This window comes from Hipposideros armiger, unplaced genomic scaffold (genome assembly GCF_001890085.2).
Source record: "Hipposideros armiger isolate ML-2016 unplaced genomic scaffold, ASM189008v1 scaffold_218, whole genome shotgun sequence".
NCBI lineage: Eukaryota > Metazoa > Chordata > Mammalia > Chiroptera > Hipposideridae > Hipposideros > Hipposideros armiger.
In genome coordinates this window covers 836,599-850,994 of record NW_017731568.1, presented here as the reverse complement: position 1 = coordinate 850,994, position 14,396 = coordinate 836,599, and the positions used below count along the sequence as shown (strand labels likewise).

The window sequence follows — 14,396 nt, the reverse complement described above, 5'->3', positions numbered from 1 at the left end:
TGGGAAAAGAATTCCAGAGATTAGTTCTTATGCTGCTGATACCTTTATGCTATAATGATGAAAGAATTTTCTAAAATCTGGAGAACGAATATAATTTTCATGATCTTTCAATGTTTGAGCCTTCCAATGTAGGTTCTAAGGAAGATAACAAACCTATCATAAAGTAATCACAGAATCACAAAATCTTTGCATTGGAAAGACCACTGCCCAAGTAGAAATGATTTCTTCATCCCTCTCCTCCACTGTACCCTGTATAGCATTCTCTCCTGGTAATTGCAAGGATAATATGCCTACTTCTATTGGTCTACAAATTCCTTGAGACTGGAGATTATATTTTACTCCTCTTTGCCTCCCTAAAGCTTAAAATTGTACCTAGGGTAGCATGAATAGATGAGGTGATAGATGGATAGATGAAAGAAAAAAATACTGTATTGTAATAGTAGATATTTGTTGGCTCCTTCCATCATTCATTTGTGACCTTCCTTTCCCACAGTCCCAATTTCTATTTGAAGATTCAGATGGTTCTAGAGAAGTTGTTTTTATCTCCAGCTCCAGGAGTGGAATATGTAATCTAGGTTAAACCAATCAGCACTTTCCATCCAACAAACAAGTTTGGGGCTCTGCCTTGATCACATAACCTAACTAAAAATTTCCACTCAGAATAAATTTAGGATTATTTCTGAGCAGGAAGAGACAATGATGCTTTTACTGGGTGCAAATGTGGAAACATGCAGTCCTGGAGCTGATGGGAATCATCTCAGGACCATCAGGAGTGCAAGTTTTAAGATGGTGCCAACATTAAAAAGATAGTATAGCAGAGACAAAAGGTAACTGGAAGCCTTACTTGAACCCAACCTTATCTCTGGACTTTTCGGCTACAAATACAAAGAAAGAAACAAACAAACAAGGAAGAAGAAAAGAAAATTCTCTTATTTTTCATGTCAGCTTGGGTCAGATTTTCTGTTTTTTGCAACACAAAACATCCTGATCCAATTGTAAACATCACCATTGAACAAACATGAGGTACTTCAGAAATATTGTCAAGTCCTAATGCAAACCATTCCACAAACAAACCACAAACCAAAAGTGACGAACACCTTCATTTCCATTTCCCTCTAAAAGGAGCCACAGATTCCTAAAGCAATGATTGATTCCAGGTCTTGTACAGCAACTGTACAAGTTGAGCATGGAACATCTAGAAATGCCAAAAGGCAAGAAAGTTCTCAAAAGCTACTATGTCCAAGAGCCAAGTAGCCAATTTAAAAAGGCTCCCTCTAGCCAAAGATGGGACAACTTGAGCACCAATAATAATAATGTGTTATGGGTTAAACTTAATCAAATATATTAAAAGTCATGCATTCAAAATGGAAATAGAGGAACCAAACCTCACTGATCTTAGAGAATATCAGGAGACCACCTAAATAAAGAGAAACAATCAAGCATCTGATTTGCCTTTCTTATGTGAACTGTGCCTTGGGGGAAAATAATAGTTGTTAAGGAGAAGTTTTTCTCTATAGACATATTCCAGCAAAAAAAATTAAGAAAATGCCATGTTGCAGACCCCTTTATGAGATAATGACTCTAATCAAGAAACATCAATGGCTGCTAACATCCCCAAAATTAGAAACAACTAGACATTATGTGCCTCTCAATGGAAGTACACCTATAAAGTATTCTTGCCAGATAATCAAACCTGAAACAGATCAAGCCTCTTAATCTAACTACTATTTCATGGAAAATAAAAAAGAAATGCAATCAACAAAATCCAAAATGTGAGAAGCTCTATAGAAAAAAACGACCCAATTTTTATAAACAAATTGCAAGTAAAAAATACAGGGATAACTTACAGATTGTAAGATTCTTGAGATATAAAAACCAAGTGTAATAGGCACACCTTTTGACATTCTCATTTAAACAGACCAAATATAAAAAATATAAGATAATCACAGAAATTTGGATGCTGACTGATTTTTTTGATAGTAAGGAATTACTCATTTTTATAGGTATGACATTGGTACCAACAGTACCATGATTTTTTTTAAATATTGAATATGCAATTTTAATATTGTACCAACTACTTTACTTTTCAAAGTAGGCTTCTCTTCTCTTCCGTAACTCTTCTGAAGTAAGATGTGTACTTGATGTCTGTGGAATATCTTGAGATATATTTCTGGAACCACCTTGAATACTGAGCTGAATAGCCCTGCAGAGATCAGCTTCTTCATCCTCCATCATGTCAATCTGTTGGCGACTTAGTGCCAGAGCCCGCTGCAAGTCCTCCTCTTCTTCGTCTAATGTTGTTGATCCATCATTTGCTTCCAAGGCTTGTTCCAGATCTGTTTTCTGGACTCTCTGTTCCTTTAGTTGTGCTAATTCTTCACCAATAAGTTTTGGTCGCTGCATCTGTTGGACCCTGATCATCTGTAGAAGTTGGTCAGCTTCACAGTCTGGCAGATCACCCTTAACAACAAATATAGAATAACCTTCCTGTTGTAACTGAGCCAAGAAAAGTGCAAGGTATGTGTCTGATATTAATTCTGGACCCGTCAAGAGAGAATTCAAGTTGAACCACTGTTTTCCTAATTTTCTAACTGTAAACCAGTGTTCTTTATAATTGCATATAAATGATCTTTCATTTATGGGATCGATTCCGAGCCTCTGATACTCCCGACTGTTAAACAGGATTAGTTCCAAACTCCAAACTTTCAAAGCATTACTTATAACTTGAATAGAGAAAAAACCACTGTCATTCGTATTTCCAGAAGGCTGCTGTAAAAATGTGCAATAGTCTTCACTAGTAACTCCTCCTTCAGCCATTCTCATCCTCTCGTCTTCATCTAGCTGTGCAATAGAAGACAATTCCACGGGGCTAAAATATTCTCCTTGTAATAGATTATTCAAGCAATGCTGAGCACAAAGTGAACCTTTTTGTTTCTCATGGAAGATGGACTCCATGTTTATTTGTCTCAACAGTTCCATGATTTTTAAATGATTCTTTGTCTTTTGTAGATTCATACAGAAGTAGTTATGGACACAAAGATATGGTGTCTTTAATACAGCTGTAATGGGGAAGAAGGAAAGTAAAGATGAAACAAGACTGAGTATGAGTTCATCGTTGAAGATGAGTGATGGGTATATGAGGGCATGTTATACTGTTCTTTTTATTCTTCAGTAATATTTGGGATTTTCCACAATAAAAATAATTTTAGGTACACCATTCATTGTTATTCAAAATCATACATGCATGCAAGCCTTCCTTGCTTTCACATAAATGGGCCATGGTCCTTCAATCATGTTCTAATTTCTCCGCATTCTAATTCACCCATGTATCTAGCCACAGTCACCAATCTCTGCATGCCTTCTTTCCAAACAATGGACATTATCCCATACATGCACACTCAGCCCCATGGTGTCATAGCAGATTCGTCACTCTCCCAGCCCACACACACAAAGACTTCATTTTTATAAACATGGTTTTCTTCCACATTCCCTTGCACCTCTGTTTCACTTCCATGGCACTGTTCATTCCAATTCCCATATCCCTCTTTAAAAACGAACCACACTCCTGACTCACGCAGACAAACATATAGCCAGTGCTAGGTAGAGGAGTGCCAACATCTACCTTTCCGTGGGCCTCTATACATAATCTGGCTCAGTCTAAACCTCTTAAGTGAAATGCTCTCCTGGAAATAAAACCTGCTTTCTATGTTCTTCTAATTTATTTCAAACTCAATTCAAAGCAGTGGTCCCCAAAGAAAAGTTATGCTGGAGTTAGGTTCACACAATTTCCCTGAAATGCAATACGAGATTTAAACACAGATGATATGACTGGTTAATAAATGTCACCATTGAGTGGCTTTGTTCACCTAATAATATCATTCAGATCATTATAAACAAATTGAAGGGGTTCTTATGTGAAACAAACACGGCAGGACTTATTCCTGCGTAACACAAGACCGAGGCAGGGCAGCCAATCCTAACGGCCTGCGAGAAGGGGCAAGGCCGGCGTGCAGCTTTGTGGTATCCCGGGAGGATTTTATTTCCAAATATAAAATTCATGCCATGCTCACAGGCAGAACCTTAGAATAGTCATAATGATCTAATGGCAGCATTACTATGGAAGGCTGCTACTAATACTTTGAACTACTGCCGTTCTATACAGATCCAGGGATATGATTTCAAAGCTCATGTGGAATGAAGACTGCCCCAACTGAAAGCAATCCATCTGAGTAAAAAAGAGAGGAAAGAAAAGAACAGGGCCGAATGCAACTGAAGCCCACAATTTGGGATTTCTAGGATGGGGAGGTCGGAGTTGGTTCTTTGATTGTGGGGTTTCTTTTATTATTGTTGTAGTTTGGGGAGGGAGTGGCAAAGAAAGAGAAAATGTCTCTAAATTAGAAGGCATTGCCTGCCTCTGACTTTTTTGAATTACCTCTAACTTAAAGATTATAATGTGTTTATTTTCCCCTTCCGAGAAGAGAGGGATAGTAATTGTCCATCATCCCCATGCTCTCCTTCCTCTGCTATCGAGACAAGAACTCACTGATGACAACTCCCTTATGCTCAGCCTTGCTTCAACATTGATGGCAGAAAGAAAAGAAATAGTGTATTAACTGCAAAAGAGTTCAGAACCCCTATAAATCCAACCTAATAAACATCCAAAGCCTGTTAGGCCTGTCACTTGACATTTAGTCAGAAATGGCTGTTATATTCCTAGAAACCAAAGGAAACATCAGATCCTTTGCAAACAAGAAAACTGCATAACATTTCAAATAGCAGTCAAGTGTCTGTATTTATAGGTAACATTCACTGTTTCAAAGCTAACCCTGCAGTTCTTTTAGAAAGGTTCTGACAGAGCTAAGAGGCCTTAAGGAAAAAAGAATATGCGCACACACACACACACACACACACACACACATATATATATATATATATAATTTTTAAATGATGCTGAAATTTCCTTTCTTTCGATAATTTATAGTTGAAATTCGTAATTTTAGCAGCATTTCACACATATAATGCCAAATTTGGTAACACCTATTTAAAGTGCATTGTAACATGCGTTTAAGATACATTGAGCTCTTTGGAAAAAAGGTGCTATAGAATTCTAATAAATAATAAGTAGATGATTGACAAAGGATAATATTAGGAGCTCATTTTTGAAACTTTATAAAAATACATGCGTTTGTGTTAATTCTCAGCTAAACAATCTCCTTGGCAGGTAATATATAGGGATCCCACATGTCCCAGATTTTAAAGTTCTAGAATATGGAAAGACAAAGGTGATGGACTACAAAAAAGCTCATTCTGAGACTGGAATAGTTCTCAACCAGAATCCAAACCGGAATCCCAATTTTGGCCTTGACAATACAGTCATTTATGCTATTTGGAATGTGAAAGAAATTTGAAATATATAAAAAGTAGAGTTATAAAGGGCAACTGGATTCAACCACATGGTCAAATTTGAATCAGCAGACTGACATTCTCTGAGATAACACACGTTATGTCCTTTAAAATTAAAAAAGGAAAACAAGAGCCAAGTATCATTACTCATTTGTTATTTTGTGAGCTGTTTCAACTCAAGAATGCATAATTTTCTGCTTATAATGCAAACTAAGGAAGGACGAGAGCCAGATATAAACAATCTTCTCCTTCTGGAGTAAAATATATAGCTATCCAGGGATTCGATGTGATTATGTAAAGAGACCAGACACTTTGATTCTTGGCTGCTACAGGACCTGCCTTGGCAAACTATAGGTTGATCATTAGAGAGGTAAAGATGAGTCTAAGAGACTTAAAAGATGGAAATGAAATGCTTTGTAAGTAAGCAAAAATGGAGACAAGTTTATCATAAGCAAAGTAAGCTGATGAGGGTGCAGGAAAAGGTTTTACCAGAAAACTAGTGTACTATAATTTAAGCTAAAGCATGACATTCGAACTTTCACATGGAATCATGAGCTCTAATGTATTAGGCTTTGGGGTTATATAGTGAACAAGTTCTTACCCTCCTTTTTAATTTTCTTTGATGATTTTGTTAACTACTACGTATTACCAATGTATAAACACAGCACATATAGCAATTGATTATTTTATGTATTTTGTAGAGATGTTATGTATAAGGCAACTAAATAACATCCTTCATGTATGACTTCCAAATTTAGGACAAACATAGAAATGTTGTTTATGCCCATGTAATTTGTTACATTAAAGTTGCCTTAATCGTTTAATTTTCCTGCTTGCTAGAGTGGGAAACATTTTACACACTATCACACCATAGATGACCTGATCTTGCAGTATCTTTTTTTATTCTAAAAGTGTAATATGATATATGTTCCTCCCTAATGATAAAAGAGAGAAGCTATCTTGAGACCATGAGGAAACAACTTTGAGAACCAAGCCAATATACAGAGGATGGGGGAGCAGAGAGAAGGAAATAGCCTGAATCATCATTGACATTGCTGTGCTATGAACCAGCCCAAGAATTATCCTCTACCTCTGAACCTCCTCGTATATGAGCTCACTAAATCTCTTTATTATGGAGGCTACTTTTTAGTTAGATATTCTTTTTTTTTTTTTTTAGCACAAAGCATCAGAACTGATACACTAGATTCTAAAACCTGATTTCTTGGGTGTGAAGGGAGAAAAAGCTAAGACACTGGTATTTCCTGAGAAGAGGTTCCTACTCTCTGCTCAACTCCTGTCCTGAACTCAGGAGAGGGAATGAAAAAAATTCCAGTTACATGTTTCCTGAAAGGAGATAGAAATAGCTGAGCAAAAGTTAGGTCAGAGTAGTGTGTGGTCTGGATAAGGAGGGTGTAGCCATTTGAATAGAAATAGAAATCAGACAGGAGTGGGGTGTCTCAAGGGTGCAGCCTGGGCAACTTGGGCCAGACATATCCCATACCCCACCCCGACCAGCATCAGTACTTCATAACCTGCCTGGAATCTACACACAGCCCTCTGGGGTGGGAGGGTGGGGTTAAAGAAACCTGATTGATTAAATTTCATTTCTGATAATATGAGAGCTAAAAAATAGAAATTTTAGAAAAATAGGAAGAATGTCCAGATCTGAGATTATGTTTTGACATTTACACTCACTACCTAATTAATTGACTTCTGGTAACAATGATGTAATACCAATTCCTATACTCCAGAAGCTCACAGTCTAATAAAGAAGACAGGCAAACTCATGGTTAACTATGATTTGTGGTATTTGATAGATAGATATTCAAGATGACATGCTTGCACAGAGTATGATTGGGGGTGGGGAGTACAATTTGAATTGAGTTTCGAAGGACAAAAAGCTGTTAACCACAGATTGTGTGGAGAAATGTAGAGTTCTGTTTTGGCCTTGCTGCATCTGAGAAATGATTTTCATTTGTTTAACATCACAAAAATGTTGACATGTCTATATGTTAAGGGGAAAAAGGCCGTAGAGAAGTAGAAGATGAGGAGGATGGCTACAAATGATGGCCTGGATACCCTGAAGGAGCAGAGAGCAAAGGGACACAGAATGGGCCCAGAAAAAAGGAAGTTGGCTTGACCTTGGGCAGGAATAAGGAAGTTGAGTAGGAGGCAAAGATGGGAATAGTGCAAATACATTAAAATATAAAGATATCAATATGGTTATGGATTTAGACCGAAATTGATATAGATATAAAAAACACTTGGATTTGTGTATCTGGAGTTCAAGAGAGAAGGTCTAACCTAGAGAGAGAGAATGGGGAGAAATCTGTTCCCATGACAATGGTGGTTGAAACAATAGGTAGAGATGAAATCAACTTCTTTGAGTATGTGAAGAAGAGATTTTAGTGTTCTTTGTTTTTAATCCATTCCTGTAATTCACCAATTTGATAACCTTCACTGTCTTCAGTGATTCCTAAGTATCTATCCTACATTCATATTTTGAATTGACACTATTTGGTGTTCATAGTAGTCAGGAAAGCCCCCAAAAGCCCACACAGTCCATTGGAACTAAAATCCACGATAAACATGTTGTATTATCATGAATTCATTAGTTGTAGCTGTAAAGTGAAAACTTTATGACTACCAAAGGAGTGACACTTTAGTTAGCAGAAAACATAAGCTAAGAGTAAGAATCTCCCTTTATCAGTGCTGGCACTAGTTATAGTATTTATATTGAACAAATTTATGCAATTTCTTGTTATGAATTTAATACTCTTATTATGAATACAGTACAATGTTTCAGTTTGCTCTTTAAAATCATCTTATGTATACAGATACATATACATGTGAAATTACCAAAAATGATTTTAACCCATTGTAATGCATATACTACAATGCACAAAATGAGTATATTTTATTTTTTCCTACAGAAAAGGAAAGGATCTGTTTTCCCTGTTGTATATCATAAATGACCTCAGTACTGACCCAAATATAACCTATTAATTACCCTCTGTGTACCTTCCAGCTCCTGATTAGTTGCATTTAGCATTTGTGTGAGACTATGATTCTACTCTGGAAATCTTCCGTATAGCTTGTAATTCCCAGTGGAAAAAAAAATTGCTGTGACCTATACAGTTGAAGAAAAGAAAACACAGCTACACTTTTCCAAAAGCAGAACAAAGCAATGAAATAACATACCTTTCACTAGGGACTTGGCGTTATCTGAAACCCTATAATCCACATCCCATTCTGTTTCTTCAATAGGTTGGATGATTTCAGTAGGCGGGTTGGAGAACTAATCAATTTTGAAACAGCATCTGCAAAAATAGATAATGTTCAAATAAAGGGAAACCTAGTCATAAAGCCCCACAGGGGCAAGTAAACAAACATGGGCTTTGTTTAAAGGGGTTCCCTAGATGGAACAACAATGCAGTATTGACAATGTGGTATTCCATCAATACCCTCAAAAGAATTTATCAGGCACCAACACTAGGATGAACTATGTGATTAAACTGACATGGTTCCTGAACTCCTAGAATCTAAAATGTAGTCCAACTTCTGTCCCCATAATGGAACACCTAAGAACCAAAAACTCATTTGATCCAAACTAACCTTTTCTCCCAAGTTTCTTCTTTCATGCTTCTTATGCTGGTGAAGGAATGCAAGGCATCCAAGATTCCTCTTTCCCTCACCCCCTGTAACCAACCCCTCCTTAAAGCTTGTTGGTTAGACCTCCTAACTCTGCCTCGAACTATTCATTCCCTTTTCCTTCATCTCTGTGGCCATCACTTATTTGCTGAGAGTGTTCTGGGATCCGGTGCCCTGAATCCCCTCCTCCAGTCTATCGCCCCACGCTGACACTGGATTGATCTAATATTCAAATCTCGGTATATCACTCATCTGCTCAAAATCCACAAATGCCGCCCAATCACCTATCATGTTAAAAAACAAACAAACAAACAAACAAAAACTGTACTTTTTTCTTTCTACTCCTACCCTTTTTGTAAGCTTCAATTCAAATATAGCCTGTCTGTAAAGGATTCTCAGACTCAATCAACTATTCATTCACTCAACTAATAACTACTAAGCACAAGTATGTTATGCATAGTATTAGCACTGGAAATAGAGTGGTGATATAATTCTGACCTCACAAAGTTTACAATGGCAGGAAAGACAATGAAATAACAGTGACGTGTGAAGGAACTAACTTAGGTACAGACAAGAAGAAAGTTCCAGAGACCCCCAATATTTAATACGTGGCTAAGGGAAGAAAGGTGTTTAAAGGACTGGCCAATAATGGGGGAGAGAATGTGATGCCTTAGAAAATTGAAGAAAGATAGTATTTTGAAAAGAAAGGAATGATCAAGAGTATCAATTCCTGCCAATGGGTCAAGCAAGTAAGGACTTGAACATTATGTTGAAATTTTATCTCTAAAACAATTTTGGTGGAGTGGTGGTTGCAAAAGCCAGCATGGAGTGAGTTGAGGAGTAAGAAGTAAAGAAATGGAGACAGCAATATAGAAAGTTGACTGTGATGAAGAGTAGGGATTTGGTAGTTAGAAGGGAATTGAGGGCTTAAGGAGATTCCCTTAAAGGTCCCATGCAGTTGGTGAGCACCTCCATAATAATAATGATTATCATCTTAGATTGTTTGGTTTTCTGTTCCAGCACTGAAAGGCAAAACACACATCCTCCCATCTTTATATCTCCAACTCCTGCAAAGGTTCAGGTATAAATAAGTACCCTAAATATTAGTTTAAAGGCTGAATGACTAGAAGAATGATCTGCTCTAATTCAAATGTGAGATTCATTCAATTCCCATCTTCCTTGTTTCCACATTCCTGTCAAGATGTCTTCCTGAATTATAGTCCCAAGGGTCCCACAAGCTTCAGGTTCTTGGACCCCTGCTCTGTCTTGTGTACACTCCTTCTCTAGGAGCTCTTATAATTTCAACAGCTGAATTCCAAATCTGCCCTCAAGCCTATAATTTTACCTTTCTAGCTGACTTCAGGGTATTTGATGCTTGAGCACTCCACCAACACCTGGAACTTAATATTGCGATTGCACGCATCACCATCCTCTCCTTTAAGTCAGCCATTTTCCAACTTCTCTACTGAGGCATTTTACCTATGGAGGTTGAGACTTGTGAATGCTGTGTTCTAATCCTTTCTTATTCAGATATGGTCAAAGATAACTAGATCCAAGCACAGGCCTTTCTATCTTCAAAAAGGGCAGCTTTCTACTTCCCCCAAATAATAATAGGCTATTACTTTATTACATGTTTCATAAACACTGTATGCTACATGTTTGCTTGACAAACTACATCTCTGAATCTCTGCCTAAGTGTTCTGCCTGAGGAGCAGATAAGCTTTAGACGTGGTCATCTACCATACAATAACCCACCAAGAATAACATTAGAATATTTGCAGTTTTTATTTGTTTTCCCCAGTCTTTTAACTGGTCTGCTTAAGGTCTTAGAGTCATGGGTTAAAACTAAACAATGTAACATATATTAATAGATACACTGCATCATAATTTTGCTGCAAAAAATTTAGATAGTAGGGATTTTCTCTGGGCAAAGCAGCTAAAAAAATATCCAATGGGAATATTTGCTTCTTAATTGTGTAACATCAGTTTTTAATGAGCAAGGCATATGCCCTCTATTTTAGATAACATAAAGACAGATAGTCTTTCATATACAGACAATATGAATTTATTAGGATAATCTAAGGTGATCTGAAATTCATCATTTTATTTTATTAAATGTTTTTTGAAAGAGGAATTTTAACTGTAGCAATATATCATAATTATCCTAAAACTTAAGTTTTTTTTTTAATTTCACCATTCTGTTACCTCGGTGTATGTATATATTGCAGATAGTTTATATTTAGAAGAGAACCCAGGAAATAATCATTGTTCAATTGGGGCTTTATTGATACTTAGTTTAATTTCGGTTCACATGCATTAACATTTTTCAACCTATTCTGACCAATTCTATTTAGAAATAAATTCTCTTTCTATGCTGGTTAGGTCCTCTGGGACCAAGATAGAGTTTGAGGTACAGGAGATATGCCTGTGAAAGATAAAGGAGATATGGGCATAGGCCAGCTTTGAATGTATTATACAAAGATGGAGGATATACCGATTATCCAGATCAAAGAATTTGTACAGAGGGAGCCAGTGAAGATCATGCAGGGGCTAAAGCCACCCCTTGGCAGCCATTGGCTTAGGCACAGAGTGGTTGTTCAGTTAATAGTAGCTCATTTGAAACTTAGTTGACCAACAGCAGAGTTAAACATATGCAAGGTCATATGGAGCCTCTTCTGTATCATAAAGCACTTTCTGAGCACTTTCAATTTAAGGAAAGCAATCAGAGGCACAGTTCATGGACAGACCCAGGAACAGAGCCCCGAGCACTCATCCTCCAATTGGTGATTTAACATCCCCACCCCCAACCCCCTACCCCCACCCCATCTTCCTGCTCCAAAGCCTGATACGGTTGAGCACACTCAGTAGTTCTCAGCATGTTTTTTCTTTACAGTTCTTTATTAACAACATTCATTTAGGTTTTGGACTCTTGTCAAATGTAATGTGAATGGAGACCAGATGCCTTTTCTGAACTCAACAGAACAAGAGGAGAGTCGCAGAGCCCATCTTGCCACAATCAAAACTAGTGCTTACAACAACACCCACTGTTGGTGACAGGCTGTGTGGAACAGGGCCAGTGCTGATCTAGCAGTATATGCCAGCTCAGTGAGTCAGAAAAATGTTTCAGATGTGCCAGGTTGTTCAGAAATCCCCATCAGCTCCTGGGAAGAATAATTGTTGTGTTCCCCAAGTACAAGGATTCGAGATGAGAAGAAGCAACATTCTTAGCATGGCGTGTGTCATTCATCTCCCTTGCTGGCAGCAGAGGACCACTGCTTTTAAGAGGGTACCACAGAATTGCATGAAAGGCTGCAAAGGCTAGGGTCCTTGGCAGCAATTCAGAAACACAAGGATAGCGGGAGAAGCAATTGTGGGAAGGAATTCAAGTCGGACAAAAGGATTAACCGCAAAAAGATGCAGGGTGTAGGGGGACGGATGATTATGGTTTGCTGTGGGTTTAGCAACACTGACATGTTTTTATGAATATTTACAAGAACATTTGGAAGCTGTGTCTTTTTGCCCACACAGCCTCCACCCCCAGCCCTCTTGGTAGGAACTGCACCATATTTCATGAGGCGGGGGGTGGGAGGGGCAACCAGGTCCTCTTTGCCTCCAGGTTGCCATCACCTGCCTACTTGCCAAGACTCCTTGGGAGAGGGGGAAGGCGGGGGCGGAGAGCAGGGCAAATATAAGTGAAGGAAAGTTCAAACAAGAGAAGCCAGGCCTGGGGTTTCTCTGCTTGTAATATGAAGCCTGGTGATTAAAGGGAATGAGAAGTAAAAGAAATGGTAGTAAAAAGATATGAAAGGGATAAAGCGAGAGTCTCAGGAGAAAGATCCATTTTGATGGCAGTGTTCTTGCCCTCGTCAGTAGAGTAAAGGAGTTTATCAGCATCTTTCTCTAAGTTAAATGAATTGTTAACAAAATCACTTCAATTCTCAAGTTTTATGAGTGGATGACAAGTCAGCCTCTTATCCCTCCTGACTCCTGCTGTCTGGACCACTTCATTCTACCACCACCTCCACCAGAGGAGCTTTCTTTCCTCCTTGATTCTCCAAGTTTCTGTCCTCTTCAGCATTTCTCAAAGTACTCATATATATTCAGGCAGAAGAGAGCAGTAGCCAAGAGCACAGTCTCTGAAATCTCACTGCCTGCATTCTAATCTGAGCCCCGTCACTCTGGGAAAGCTGCCCAACCTCTTTCCATCTCAATTTATTCATCTGTAAAATGGAGCCGATCATAGATAATATTTATCCATGGAGATTTACCAAAGAAAGCACTTGGCATGCAGTAAGAGCTCAACTAAATGTTAGTATTATTATTACAGACCATCCTCAACTTTCAGACAATACTTACCTTGCATATGACCCAGGCTTTCATACATCATACATTAATATGCCTCAAATGCTGAATTTCAAATATCAGCTGAATGATAGCGATGTCTAGTTAATCAGGACACTGAACTACTGAAAAAGAACAGGAAGTTCATGTGTTGGGATCTGTGACAGTATAACCCTTGGGTTAGTGCAAAGCACATTTTCTGGCAGGTCTGTGTTTTCTCTTCTAGTCAGATGCCATGATTAGCCAAACAGAAAATTATGATTACATTTTCTTTCTAATAAAGTTTGTTTGTTGTTTTTTCCTGGAGTTAATATCCATATCATATTAAGTTTTGTTGGCTTGATTTTCTATGTACCTTTCTCTACTTCTTTCCAAACTCTTTAAAAGAGATGTAAAATCCCTTTAATCAACATTTGCCACGTAATCAAGTGATCACATTTATTTTGTTTATTGAAGACAGACCTGCTAGGATTTTCTATCTTCCTGCTCTGATCTGTACTAATGGCTCTCAGCATTCAGATGAGATTTCCCCTTAACTGTCATCTGAGGGATTCCCTTTAGTTCTCTCCCATATTTGATCCCCTGTTTTCTGTATCCCATATATTCTTCTGGTTCATTCCTGTCCTGTACCTAAGCACATCTACCAGTAACTTCCTGGGAAAGGGTACATGGAAAGTAAGCATTTTGAGAATTTGCATTCCATAAAATTCTTTATTGCCTCCACACACTTAACTGATAGTTTCACTGAATAAATAATTCTAGTTTGAAATATTTCCTCAGAATTTTGAATTCATTTCTCCATTATCTTCTAACTTCCAGTGTTGCTGCACAAAAGTCAGATACCATTCTCGCTCCTGACCCTTTTATATGATCTGTTTTTCTTTCTTGAAGCACTTGGGACCTTTTCTTAATTCCTAGTGTTCTGGAATTTCAGGATGATGTCCTTTTATGTAAGTCTTTTTGTTCATTTTGCTGGACATTCAGAGGCAATTTCCTATCTT

The 14,396-nt window shown here is 37.9% G+C and overlaps 1 pseudogene across 1 annotated transcript; it reads right to left on the bottom strand.

Moving 5' to 3' along the window:
- Positions 1-2,079: 2,079 nt before the first annotated feature.
- Positions 2,080-2,957, bottom strand: LOC109389052 (ataxin-3 pseudogene; annotated as a pseudogene). Its single transcript, XR_002125336.1, has one exon. The product of XR_002125336.1 is annotated as an ataxin-3 pseudogene (transcript).
- Positions 2,958-14,396: the final 11,439 nt, after the last annotated feature.